Below are 14,130 nucleotides of genomic sequence, written 5' to 3'. Positions count from 1 at the left end.
CCCTGTTGTAATTTTGTCTGTTTTACAAGTCGGAGCCTGCATAGCTTGTCAGGAGGAAGTTGCAAAGCCCCAGTTTATTATGTAAAGTAACTGCAGCACGATCCATTTTAATGTAATAACAATTCATCCTTGTTAATTATGTCACAGCAAGGGGAGCAAAAAAGAGAGAGAGAGAGAGAAGGGAGGCAGAGAAAAGAGCGACACAGATGTGATGTTTATTAAGAAGCCGGAGCAGCAGTGTTGGTAGCCCTTGATTTATCCAAAAGGTCATTTGATGACTGTTTCCCTCTTTCCCCTCCTGCATCCAGAGAGAATTCCTATCAGTTTAGGACATAAATCCCGCACTTTCATGTCTCCCTCTCCAGCTACTTAACAGGCACATAGAGCTGCCGCTTGCCGTGTTTCACTCAGCTCCCGTTTTTCCCCTCCAAGCTGTTTGTCACATCTTGCTGGGCTTCAAGTATTTCTTGCAGAACCCCAGTAGGGCAACATATTGCACCAAAGAGAGGTGTTCCGTTGACAGAGAAAAGGTTGCTTTGTCATTGGCTGCGTTTCAGCGGAAAAGCTGGGTCTACTTCTGCCAAATCAGGTCTTGGGTTCACTGTGGGTTGTGAAATAAATATGGGGCTCCTGGCCCCGTGTTTGTCTGGCGATGCTAATGGGGAACATTGTCAGAGGGAGCATCAGCAGGTAGAAAGCGGTGCTTATCGGCAACACCTCCTGCAGCCAAATTTTAGGAGGATAGGAAGCTGCCTTATGCCGAGTCAGACCCTTGGTCCATCTAGCTCAGTATTTTCTGCACTGACTGGCAGCAGCTTTCCAAGGTTTCAGAGGGCAGCCCTGCACAACATAAGGCCCAGGGGCAAGATCTGGCCCATGCAGGGGTGTGGCTATAATTGGAGTTCAAAGAACTTGGGCCCCCCAGCTCCTGAAGGGGCCCCCAGCTCCACCCCTCCTTATGTTCATTATCTCCCTCCCTCTGAGGGGCTGCCAGAAAGAGGGGCGAACACGGGCCCCTTCTCCCCTAGCTACGCCCGTGGGCACAGTTTTAATGGCCCAGGTAGCCAGCAACAGCAAGAGCCCCAACATTTGGCATATGTGTGGGGCCGGAACAGTCAGGTGCCCACTGACTGAGCAAGGACTTATTTTTAACAAGGCAGGGCTTATTTCTGGCCACTATCCTTCGTTAAAATTGTGGGCCCCTGGAGGGAGCGAAGGACCCACAACAAACTAGTAACTGCTTTAATATTTAGCTTTGTCATTAATTTTATTGCAATAGTCAATGCACTGGAAATTGGCTTCGTCCCCCCCCCCCACACACACACACATCGTCATGGTTGTTTCTGGCCCACTGGAATGTTTGACTTGTGTGCCTCTGTTCTAGGGGCTGAGCCTGGGACCATCACCATGCAAGTCCTATGGTGGGTCCGGATATTGAAAATGAATGACAGGGAATGCCCACTAAAATACAATACAAGACAACGGATATGTATAAACTACTTTTCAGCTAAAGTTCCCAAAGCGGTTTACACAAATAGAAATCAATAAATAAAATGGCTCCCTGTCCAGGGATCACAATCTGGAAAGGGAAGGGAGGGAGGGAGGGAGGGAGGGAGGGAGAGAGAGAGAGAGAGAGAGAAAGAAAGAAAGAAAGAAAGAAAGAAAGAAAGAAAGAAAGAAAGAAAGAAAGAAAGAAAGAAAGAAGATAGACGCCAGCAACAGCCACTGGGAGGATCCTATGCCGGGGATGGGGAGGTCCAGTTGCTCTCCCCCTGCTCAATAAAGAGAATCACCACTTTTAAAAGATGCCTCTTTGCTCAGTTAGCGGGGGATGCCATGAAATGCACTGAATTTCAAATGAATGAATGAATGTATAAATTTCCACATGGTCCACAGCCATTCAGAAATTCCATGCACTCCTATGGCCATTTTGAAAGAACCAGTGCATTTCCGTGGGCATTCCCCGTCATTTGTTTGGATACATTCACCCAATGAACGTCTACACTGAGTCTACCCGATCAGATGCATGGTGTCAGGATAGTGGACTAGGAACATCAGAAGCTAGACAGAGCTAGACCCTTGGTCCATCTAGCTCAATACTGCCTACACTCACGGCCAGCGGCTTCTCCAAGGGTTCAGGCCAGAGTCTTTTCCAGGCCTACCTGGAGATGCCAGGAGTTGAACCTTTTGCATGCCAGGCTCCAAAACCAGAAATCAGTTCAGCAGTGAGAAAAATGACACAAGGGAGGAGTTTCAGGAGAGAAACAGCAGGGAAAGAAAGGGCTAACCATCCCCCTTCTGCCTCCTAAATCTCCCTATATATCCTCCATAGTGGAGGGGACGAACCTCTATGGCCCTCCAGCTGTTGTTGTTCTACAATTTCGATCACTCCTATTGATGCTGCAGTTCAACAACAGCTGGGAGGCCTACATTGTGCAGCCCTGCTCCATGTCATGCGCATAGAGGGTGATGCTCAAGAAAAAAGATGCTCAAGCTGGGCGAGTATTCTTGCTACACCAAAGCACGGTTCCCTCTAACAAGGAAGCAGAGGCGTATCTAGGGAAAATAGCGCCTAGGGCAAGCACTGAAATTGCACCCCCTGTCCAAACATCTGACACCCATCTTTCAGATAACTTTACCATAATATCAGCTCAAAAATACAAGTTAAGCTCGTTAATCTTTTAATATTTAAAAAACTATTTAGCAGTGGACATAGCCAGACAAAAAAATGCTGGAAAACTAAAAATTTCAGTATGCTGGGGCTCATGAAACGCCCAAATACTATATGGAGGTATACTTGGAAAACTAAACAGAAGTGCCTGTCTAATTCTCTACTATGCATTGTAGCATCACTATTACATAAGTTTTAAAAATAAATGGAGAATTTGACTTTCCCCAGATACTAGGGCCTTGCAGAGGCCATTTGAGCATGTGTGGTGGCCATTTTGTTTTTGGTGGCCATTAAAAAATTTTTTTTTCATTTTAAAAAATGGCGCCCCCCTTCAAGTGGCACCCGGGGCATGTGCCCTGCCTGCCCTACCCTAGATACGCCCCTGATGGGAAGCTACCATATACTGAGTCAGACCATAGGTCCATCTAGCTCAGTATTGTCTACCCAGACTGGCAGCGGCTTCTCCAAGGTTGCAGGCAGGAATCTCTCTCAGCCCTAATCTTGGAGATACTGCCAGGGAGGGAACTTGAAATCTTCTGCTATTCCCAGAGCGGCTCCATCACCTAAGGGGAATATCTTGCAGTGCTCACACTTCTAGTCTCCCATTCATATGCAACCAGGGTGGACTCTGCTTAGCTAAGGGGACAAGTCATACTTGCTACCACAAGATCAACTCCCCTCTTTGCTAAGCAGAGTCCACCCTGGCTTACATTTGGATGGAAGACTACATATGAGCACTGTAGATATTCCTCTTAGGTGATGGGGCTGCTCTGGGAAGAGCATCTGAGGCTCCAAGTTCACTCCCTGGCATCCCCGAGATAGGGCTCAAAGAGATTTATTTTATTATTTATTATTTATTTTTACATTTATATCCTGCTCTTCCTCCAAGGAGCCCAGAGCAGTGTACTACATACTTGAGTTTCTCTTTCACAACAACCCTGTGAAGTAAGTTAGGCTGAGAGAGAAGTGACTGGGACAGAGTCACCCAGCTAGTTTCATGGCTGAATGGGGATTTGAACTCGGGTCTCCCCAGTCCTAGTCCAGCACTCTAACCACTACACCATGCTGGCTGGTGTAGTGGTTTCTGCTTGGATTCCTGCCTGCAACCTTGGTGAAACCACTGCCAGTCTGTATTGACAAAACTGAGTTAGATGGAGCGATGGTCTGACTCAGTGCCGATGTCCCTAAAGGTTCTTCTTGGAGCACTTTACAGGAGGGCCTAGGAGTTGGCCTTCCCTGGGCCCCCTCCCCTGTTGATCTCTTCTGACCCTCAGGTGGGCTCCGTTGCTTCTTTCTCCACTGCATTTCATCAGCTTTCCTCCCTACACAAATGGGTCACCTGTGCCTGCAGAACTCATGCCTTTGCATCTCAGCCACCCCATCTGTAGGGCGCAGAACTGTTGGAGATGTGACTTCCTAGGCTACAGCTGCAAAAGTCTGGCCCTTCTGCAGATGTTGAACTACGACTCCCATAATCCTTGACTACTGGCCACTGTAACTGGGGATTATCAGAACTGTAGTTCAAACACATCTGGAGGGCCAAAGTTGCACTCCATAGTCATAGGCAATTGACTCTTCACACCAAACTCCTATTGACCACTAGGGACATTAGGAGTGGAGGTAGAGAGTGCAGGACTGCCCCCTTGTTTCTCTCTGTCAGTCTCTGCTCTAAGTGTCCTGATTGGTAGACTGTAGACCAGGGGTGGGCAACATTAGCTCTCCAGTTGTTGTTGAACTACAATTCCCATCATTCCCAGCCACAATTTATTGAGGCTGGGAATGATGGGAATTGTAGTTCAACAGTAGCTGGAGGGGCAGTTTTGCCCACCACTGCTATAGACTGATACCCTTAGGACACTCCCACTTCTTTTTCTCTCTCTGTTCTTTCTTCTTCCTTCCACCATGAGGTGGCTAGCACAGCATGCAGACTTTTCTAGCTAAGTTTGCAACTTTAAATACACCTTTACTTGTTTTAGACTCCAAGTAATTGTCTCCAGATCTCCTCTGTGAGCTCAGTTCTCATCAAAACTGGGTTTCTCTGCTCATTCAGGGGTTGACTCAAATTCTCCCCTACAAAAACATGGTGAAGGATGTGGCACACCTGGTGCCGATTGTATCCCCAGGAGCCCTGATGGGTCAGTGTGGGCACCATTTATCCCTGCAGTCTGTAGAGGGAGGGCCGGAAGCATGGGTGGATGTGACATCATCACAAAGTGGATCTGCTCTCACACTAGGGACAGCTGGGGGAAAAATAGCACCCAGAAGCCACTAGGACTCTTGGGAGCCATATTGCCACTTCCACCAGGTCCAGAAAACACATGGCAATGAAAATGGCTGTTTTGCAGAACCTTTCATTCCCTTCAGAATGTGGATTCTCATCCAAAAGCTGAGAACTTTCTGCTCTACATGTATTCAACTTCCCAGGCCTGGACACCCTCCCCTCAAGTTTCCTGAACTTTTCAGCTTACCATCATCTTAACTTCTGCCACTGGCTTCATAGAGCTGGGTGAACACCTCCTTCTTGATTTGTCCTTTCCAATCCTTCTTCTTAGATAATTATCCAAAAGAGTGCAGGCTATTTCTGGGAGCTGCTAGGAATCTCAGAAAGATATGGTCCATTCCAAGTGTTTCTCTGCCCATCACAGGAACATAGGAAGCTGCCTTATACCAGGTCAGATCATTGGTCTATCTAGCACAAAGCTACATCATAAGACAATCATCAAAACTAGTAGCCATTGATAGATTCATCCTCCATGAATTTGTCTACATTTTTAAAGCCATCCAAGACATCCAAATCTTTAAAGCCCATTTTAAAGCTATCCAAGCTGGTGGCCATCAGCAGCTGTGACCAATCACTAGTCCTGTGGCCAAAAACAATTGACTTTGATCAAAGGCTGGTCTCCCTGCTCACCCATGATGCTTCTCCTTCTCTAATCAAGATGTGAACTCCCATCAGAACACTCAGCACTGCTTGAGTTCCTTCATTTGTTAAAAACAAAACAACAGGTTGCTAGGTTGGATTTATTTTAAATTCAAAGTTGTGGATTTGGGAGGGGGAAAGCCTCCTAAGGTTGAAGCTCCAGATGGCGTCCCGCATGTGATGATAATGACTGGAAGCAGATACTGTTTTAAGTTTGGAGGCTACACACAGCCCAGGAAATGGTGTTCCCTTTATCATCCACCCACTTACTTAAAATATGCACCATGTAGGAAACAAACATGCATCATGCAACCATAACACTGAGAAATTGCTCATTGTTATTGATGGGTAAGATTTCCTCCCACTTCAGTAATGGACCCAAATCACTCCTCCACCTAGCACCATCTCAGAACATCTCAGAAGGAGGCTTATGCCTGCATGCCATTTTGAAACCACTTATTTATTGGCCAAGAAAGAAGAAAGTAGCATGGCGGTGGCAGTGGTGGTGGTGGTGAAGAGCAGGAGAACAATCCAAGACTGGGACTTCTGTTGGTGTACTGATCAACCCACTGCCCAGTGGAGTCCCTAACTGAGCTGACAGACTTGGTCTCTGGTGGGAGACTTCAAGGGGGCAGTCCTTAACTGAGCTAGCAGGTGTGTGGTGGTGGGGTACCTCAATGTTCACTTCAGGACTAATTTGTCCAGGGTGGCTCAGGAGTTCATAGTGGCCACTATGGCTCTATCACTAGTGGCTCTATCACAAGTATGGCTCTATCACAAGTGGTCTTGGGACCGATGCAGGTTGCTGGTCACATGCCTGATCTGGTCTTTTATTCTGATCAGGGAGATGTTACATGGGTAGGGACTCCATGGGTGTGGACAATTTCCCCATTGTCATGAATGAACCACTATCTGGTTAAGGTTGGACTTACAACCACATCCCACCTCCGAAGGGCTGAGGGGCCTATTAGGATGGTCCGTCCAAGAAGGTTATTGGATCCAATAGGATTCCAAGAAGCCTTGGAAGGATTCAGTGTTTGCTCTGCCAATGATCCTGTTGATGCCCTGATGGAGAACTGGAACAGCAAACTTATCAGGGCAGTAGACATGATCGCTCCTAAGCATCCTCTCTGACCTACTTCGAAATTGGCCCCTTTGTATATAGAAGAACTAAGTGGGCTGAAGTGGCAAGGTAGACAACTGGAGCACAAGTGGAGAGAGACTTGACTCAAATCCAGCAGATTACAACACAGAGTGCATTTGAAGTTCTTTGCTCAGGTGACAAGTGTGGCAAAGAAGTGATTCTTTTCTGCCCATATTGTATCTGCAAGTTCATGTCCAGCAGAGTTGTTCAGGGGCTAGTACGTGCCCCTCCTCCCTTGAATCAGAATTTGAAACCAATAATTACCCACTGTGATGTTTTAAATGAGTTCTTTGTGGATAAAATATCTCGTATTTGGGCCGACTTAGACTCAGACCCCACAGGTTTAATGTGAGTTACCAACATTAAATGACTGTGTGAACCCATGCCAAGGTGGGAACCTCAGATTCATTTAAGTCCACAAACTACCTTGGAGTTGGTTCTTTCAGGATATGCCCCAACTCTGCTTCTGGGGAATCCTTGGAGGAGGAGGACCCTGACATAGCTCAAGGGTAATGTTTAGTGCAGGACTCTGACATGATCTCTGATAGGGATGTGCATGATTTGATTTTTTTAAAATTCTATTTGTTCCCAAATTGAATCACCCCCAATTTGTTATGGGTCCGAATCTGCCCCCTGAATCAACCCAGATTCTATTTGTACCCAAATTTTCCAAATCTGAATCAATTTGGGGCAAAAAAGGGGTTCCAGGACAAAAGAGTGGGGTGGGTGGTAGTGCCCAATGGGTGGAAGCTACCACCCAAATTTCAAAGAAATTGGGCAAAGGGGTGATTTTTAAAAAATGAAGTTTGCGCATCTTTAAGATTTTTCCCATAGGGAATAATGGGGATTTCAGCAGCCTTATAACTCCACATGGGAGTTAAATTTTTAAAAATCACCCCTTTGCTCAATTTCTTTGAAATTTTGGTGGTAGCTTCTACCCATTGGGCACTACCATTCAACCCACTTTGGCCACAAAATGGAGGTCCGAATCTCTGAATTTTTAAGGTCAGAATCTGAGTTGATTTGTTTTGTACCCGAATCTGGGCAATTGAGCAATCAGCTAGATTCAGGTACAAATCATTTTGTACCTGAATTGATTCGCACATCCCTAGTCTCTGAAGAGCCCAGTTGAGACCCAATTGAGCCAGGACACTTCGGATCCTCAGCCATCTATCTCCTGGGTATTCTCACCATCTCCAGACCCCCAGGGATACTCTAGTGAGTCCGATGGAAAGGAGACAGCCATCCCGCAGGAGCACCATCACTGCCGAGCCCAAACCCAACTGCAGGAGTGGTGGAGAAGCAGTCACCTGGCAGCACGGCAACATTTACTACGAAACATCATCTTGGGGAGAAAGAGGTCTACTCAGGAGGCATCTCAGGACCAGCTCCAGCTGTGGTGTTGGACAGAGGTGCACCTAGGTAATTTTGGAGCCTGGACATAAAAGCCTTTGGAGGGCCCCCTCCCCTGAAAATTAAGCATCATCATGATCGGCCAGGCGACCACACCACCAGGGACCGACTGAAGAAGATTTGGGAGCTCCTAAGGGCTGTGGAAGCCCTGGACTTCATCCTGGAAGTCCAGGGGTAGGAGCACCTGTGGTGCCCAATGAGCTAGAGACCAGCTATCAGCTGGAACCCTTAAAAACCTCCTAGAGTTTCAAGATGGCTGCTGGTGCAATGCCTCTGCTTGCTGCATTCTCAAGCTCTCTAACCAGTCCCCTGAACTCAGTTCCCAGTATCACTGCTAAACATGGACCCCTGCTAACTTGGCAAAGAGGCACTTTTTAACGTGATGATTCTCTTTATTTAGCAGGGGGAGAGTAACTGGCCCTATCCACCCACAGCACAGTATCTCCATTGACTGTTGCTGGTGTCTTATCTGATGTTGCTTTTTAGATTGTGAGCCCTTTGGGGACAGGGATCCATCCTATCTATCTATCTATCTATCTATCTATCTATCTATCTATCTATTTATTTCTCTGTGTAAACTGCCCTGAGCCATTTTTGGAATAGAAACTGAAAAATAAATAATAAAATAAAATAAAATAAAATAAAATAAAATAACTACCCACCATTCCCTTTCCCCTTGAACAAGCCTCAGTAGGAGACAACCTTGAAATCTAGCCTCTGCATCACCCTGCCCTCAACCGAGCCTGAGCAGCGACCAGCCCAACCAGCCAGCATGTGCTCTAGCCTGGTGAGTGTGAACAGCCCTCACACATTAGGGCTGTTCTCACAAGCAGGAATAGAGTAGGAGGAGCTTCTGGCCTGAATTTGGAAGCCATGCGCACTCCTGATTGGCCATCATGAGAATTTGACCTGTAAGGTAGGTAAAGGTAAAACTGTGCCGTCGAGTCGGTGTTGACTCCTGGTGACCACACAGCCCTGTGGTTTCCTTCGGTAGAATACAGGAGGCGTTGACCATTGGAGGAGGGGAAAATACTCATCTGTGAGCTGGGTGTAGGGGCAGATGACCGTGGTGAGCCCAGAACTTGTACCCAGCTCCACAGTGAGGGGAGAGGGAAAGCACTCCTGCTGCTGCTGTACTGAGCTCACAGATGATCATTTCCCCCTCCTCTGACCTTACTGGTAGAACTCTCATGAGGGCCAATCAGGGGTGCTCACAGCCAGAGGCGCTCTTACTCCCTTTCCTTGGGGCCCCGGTCCATGGCCTCCTGAGTCCTAGGAGGCCTCCAAATGTCCTGGGGGCCTCCTTCCGCCCCACCACACTGCTCCTTGTCATTTTTGCCACCATCGTGTGCGCAGCCAAGCAGGCCTCGGCATCCCCCATGGTGGCGGTGGTGGGAGCAGCGGTTGATGGGGTCTTGAGTGCGCCTGAGCATTGGGTGTGTTGAGCATCACAAGGTGCTGTCAGTCTGGGTAGTCATGACTGAGCTAGATGGACCAACGGTCTGACTCGGTATATAGCAGCTTCCTCTGTTCCTATGAGCTCCCCAACTCTTTCCCCACACCCACTGTATCCCCAAAGCAGCATGGGCTAGTCATGCACTGGTCATCCACATGGGCTGGCCACTTGAACTGGAGAATAAGCATAGGAACATAGGAAACTGCCATATCCTGAGTCAGACCCTTGGTCTATCTAGCTCAGTATTGTCTTCACAGACTGGCAGCGGCTTCTCCAAGGTTGCAGGCAGGAGTCTCTCTCAGCCCTATCTTGGAGAAGCCAGGGAGGGAACTTGAGCAGCTTCATCCCCTGAAGGGAATATCTTGAAGTGCTTACACATCAAGTCTCCCATTCATATGCAACCAGGGCAGACCCTGCTTAGCTATGGGGACAAGTCATGCTTACTACCACAAGACCAGCTCTCCTCTGATAAGCAGCTTGTTCTGTTCAAGTTAAAGTTGGGGGTTCTGCACTTCTCTGCTGGGGGACAACCAAACTTTGCCAAGGGTGCCAAAACCCCAAAGACTGACCCTGACACCTATACACATGTACGTCGTAATGTCTGGGTAGGCTGATGGTGTCCTGAGAATGCTGTATAAATTGTCACCCCCTCGTGGTGGCTTCTGCCCATCTGCTCCTCCAAATGAAAACAAAGTCAGGGTATTTCCCTTCCTTTGCTGCCAAAGCAGGTATAATCACTGCAGCCGCCTGCAAAGGCTTGTGCCCATTCAGGGCCATCTCGGCCTGATGAATGCTATTTCATGGGGGAACAATAGCACAGCTTGTGCACTCATCAAGGGCGACAAAGGATATCGCTGAATACTTAATATATGCTCCCGATCTTGGGAATTGACAAGGAAAGAGGCTGAGCAGGCCTGCATGCTCAAATTATTTTTTCTTATGCCTCATGTAACTGTCCCCCCCTCCTGTTTTGTCTATGCTGCTGCCAAGAGAAAAACATTCCAGATCACCCAGAATCTGCCACACCACACTCCAGTGTGGAGACCTGAAAATATAATATTCAGGGATGGCATTTGTGATCCAAATTCAAATGTTATTCTTTTTAAAGGTGGACGTCCTGATTAAATTTACTAAAGGAAGTCCTATTGAAATTTAGTAGTCCTTTGAGTAACTCTTGTGTAGTGATATTGAGAAAATCAGACTGGATGTCAGCCGGTATCTCTAAAGGTTTCTTAAAGAGCTGGAAATGTTATGATCCTTATGGATTAATAACTGGAGTGACTGTGGTGTTTGGGAGGTACTAGCAGACTCGAGATGACCCACAGGTATGTTGGTGTGGAAAAAATCTGAAGAGAAAAACCTAAGGGGGCAAAAAACAAACCAACCCACATCCAACAACCCTCCCAGATTGCCCCCGTGTAAATTAATGGGATGGAATGTTCACAGCTCAGAATGCAGTTAACAGAGAAACAGATTGGTGGAGCTAATAGAACTCAGTGGTGAGGTAAAGAGGTGGACATGGGGAAAAAGAGCAGGAAATTTCTCAGTTTGAAGAGTACTCCCTTAAGACAGTCACAAGCCCTTCTGCTTCTGAGGTGGAAAGGTGTCTAAAACCTTTTCGTTTTCTCACCAGCTATTTCACACATCTCTGTGTTTCTGAAGGAGAAGGTGTCTGACACATTAAAGCTCTTGATGGGGATAGGTTAGCTACAACTAAAATTTAATGCCTGCCTGCCCCCCACAAGATAAGATAAAAACAACTGCATGTATGTGTACTCTCCTTGGGAATGGAAGGAGAAGTTGCACACATTGAATAGAAGTGTGTAAACTGGTTCAAGTTCCAACCAGGTTTGAGTTGAACCGACGGGGTTTGACCAGTTCAAGCTTGAACAGGCCCAGCCCTCCAAAAGGGGGGACTGGTCCGAGCTTGAGCCCAACTGGGCCTGGTTTTGATCGAACCAGTTTGGCCTGGTTCGGCCAGTTCTAGTCCTTGCAAAGGGGAATCCGGCAAGGAAACCCTACATGGTTGAAAAGGGATGGGTGGGGGCAGGCAGCTCCTCAGGGTGTTAGTGGGGTGGTGGCTCCCCAAGGCCCCACTGGTGCCCCCCCCATCAGCTCAGGTTGGCGGACTGGGTGGCTCAGTTCTGGTTCAGTTCAAACTCAAACCGGACCACCCAGAGCCGTTCCATGCACACCAGTAACACTGCATCTGTTAATCGGCTGGTCACCGTATGTGCACACTCACACAAATAAACTAAAAATATTCACCATTAGATATAGCTTATTCCACAATCCCTAGACTGCAACATCTTGTTGCTAATCCATACTTGTATCTAATAAAAAAAAACTTAAGATATTGTTAGGGATACATAGCACAATGAAATGTATGTATACATTAACGGTATCATAATCAAGAATACATTAGAATAGCCACAGAGGGCAATTTCCCAAAGAACTGCAAACTCCCATTCCAGAATCCAAGTAGTATTTGAGAAGGAAAATCAATTTCCCTCTAGAACATACTCAAGAATTTATTTCTGTTCCTTTCGTGAGGAGGGGACTATATTGTTATGCTTTCCTTCCGGGGAGGGTTTATTACCTTGGATGCTAATATTTATGTTAAATAATCGTTTACATTTTCTTTGGATGAGAGGACACAGGAGATGTATGGAGTCTTTGTCATGTTTGCTTTATTTACAGATATAAAGGCAGAATCTACTGGAAGCAAATAGATACTCTTTCAGCAAACAGCAGATTTCCCTGCTAAATGGGCAAAAAGCACTTTTTAAAACTGGTGGCTGTTTTATATTTAGCAGTGGGAGAGCAATGTTCGGGTCCAGCCCAGGAGTGTATCTCTTCAATGTCTTGTGTGTACATGCATGTGCATGTGCGCACGCATGTGCATGTATGCGTGCATGTGACTCTGGGCCAGTCACGCATCTCTCAGCCTAACCTACTTCACAGGGTTGTTGTGAAAGAGAAACTCAAGTATGTAGTACTTGGGCTCCTTGGAGGAAGAGCGGGAGATAAGTGTAAAATAATAATAATAATAATAATAATAATAATAATAATAATAATAAGATCGTAAGCCCTTTGGGAACCATTTTCTGACACATTTTGCTGCGTATAACCTTTTGAGCTTTTTGAGCACTTCTTGGTTGCAAGACAGAACATAAATATTTTTGAGAAGGATGACAACAACTTGTACAGCCTCCATCCCAGGGCTGCACCCTCAATCCAGCTAACCTAACGTCATAAAGAAACTCTTGGTTCTCTCTTTCTGCCTTTCTCTGCCCCTATCCAATTCCCCCCCTCTTATTCTGCCCCTCCCCTTAGCTGTGTCATTTGCTTCAGATGTGGTGAGTATCTCATTCCAGACCTGGGAAACAATTTCCAGCTATCAGGAGACAATTTCCTGTCATTAGCTTTGTCTGAGGAAAAATAATCCAACTATCCTGGACGATTAGCCAGCAATCAGCTTCCAAAAGATATTCTGTTGACAGCCATAAAAATACATTTATGGTAACAGTTGTTTAAGTGGTTGCTTAGAGACATAAGAACATGGCAGACATTTGAAGGGGATCAAAACAGAATGTAACAATGTAACAGAAATGAAATCTAAGCTAAGGAAACTAGATTCTATAAATGTGTCTCATTCTGCTTTAAACAGCAGTGAAACACCCTGTGAATATTAAGGTACCCTTTGCATGTGGTTAGGAAGAGAAGTAGATACGTAGTCAGCCTATTTCACTGATAGAAGCCATTTGACCCTGGAAATAAATATTAACACAAAGCTGGAGGGGCTTAGAGATCAAAAGGGGGAGACATCACTGTCCTTTCCACATGTTGCTTCCCATTTTCCTGCTGCTGTCAGTTCACAACGGTGGTCACCATTTCCCACCCAGAATTCCCTTTGGGAACCATATAGCACCATCACATGGTGTTATTCGCAGGGGACAATATGGGTGGGGGGATGGTGACACCATCTGTTGGCTGCCACGTGGACAGCTGCCATGTGTACATCTCCCTCCACCCCCAGATTGCTGAAATGTCTCCTGTTTTTGCCGCCTGAGCTTCTACTCCTTTCTCTGGAGACCCTGCGGAGATGGAAACAATACTATCAATGGCCAGCCAGATGCTTCCCAACAGTTCAGGCCTCCTAATGAGGAAAGTGGAGGTGGCCATCTTAGGTGGTAAAGTATCAAGTGGTGGGAGCGGCATGAGAGTGTCTGCCCCACCGCCTCGCTCAAATATTAAAAGGAGAGAGATGGAGTGGAGGCAGAAGTGGAGGGGAGGGGTGTGGTGGGGGACACTCTAGGCTCCCACTCTTCCCTCCTCTACTTCCTCTTTCCACACCTTCCTTCACATACATTCCACTTCCTTCCTTCTACATACAACAATCCCAATTCTATCTGCTGACTATAGAATCTCTTTCGTTGAGCATTGTTCTCTCCTGAAGTTCAGAATCAGCGAGGTGCAGCAATTAGGGCTGTAGCACCTTGGAGAGCTCCCCGTGAGAAACTTGT

This window comes from Hemicordylus capensis, chromosome 10, assembly GCF_027244095.1.
Source record: "Hemicordylus capensis ecotype Gifberg chromosome 10, rHemCap1.1.pri, whole genome shotgun sequence".
NCBI classification, from domain to species: Eukaryota; Metazoa; Chordata; class Lepidosauria; order Squamata; family Cordylidae; genus Hemicordylus; species Hemicordylus capensis.
Note: the sequence above shows the minus strand (reverse complement) of the source record.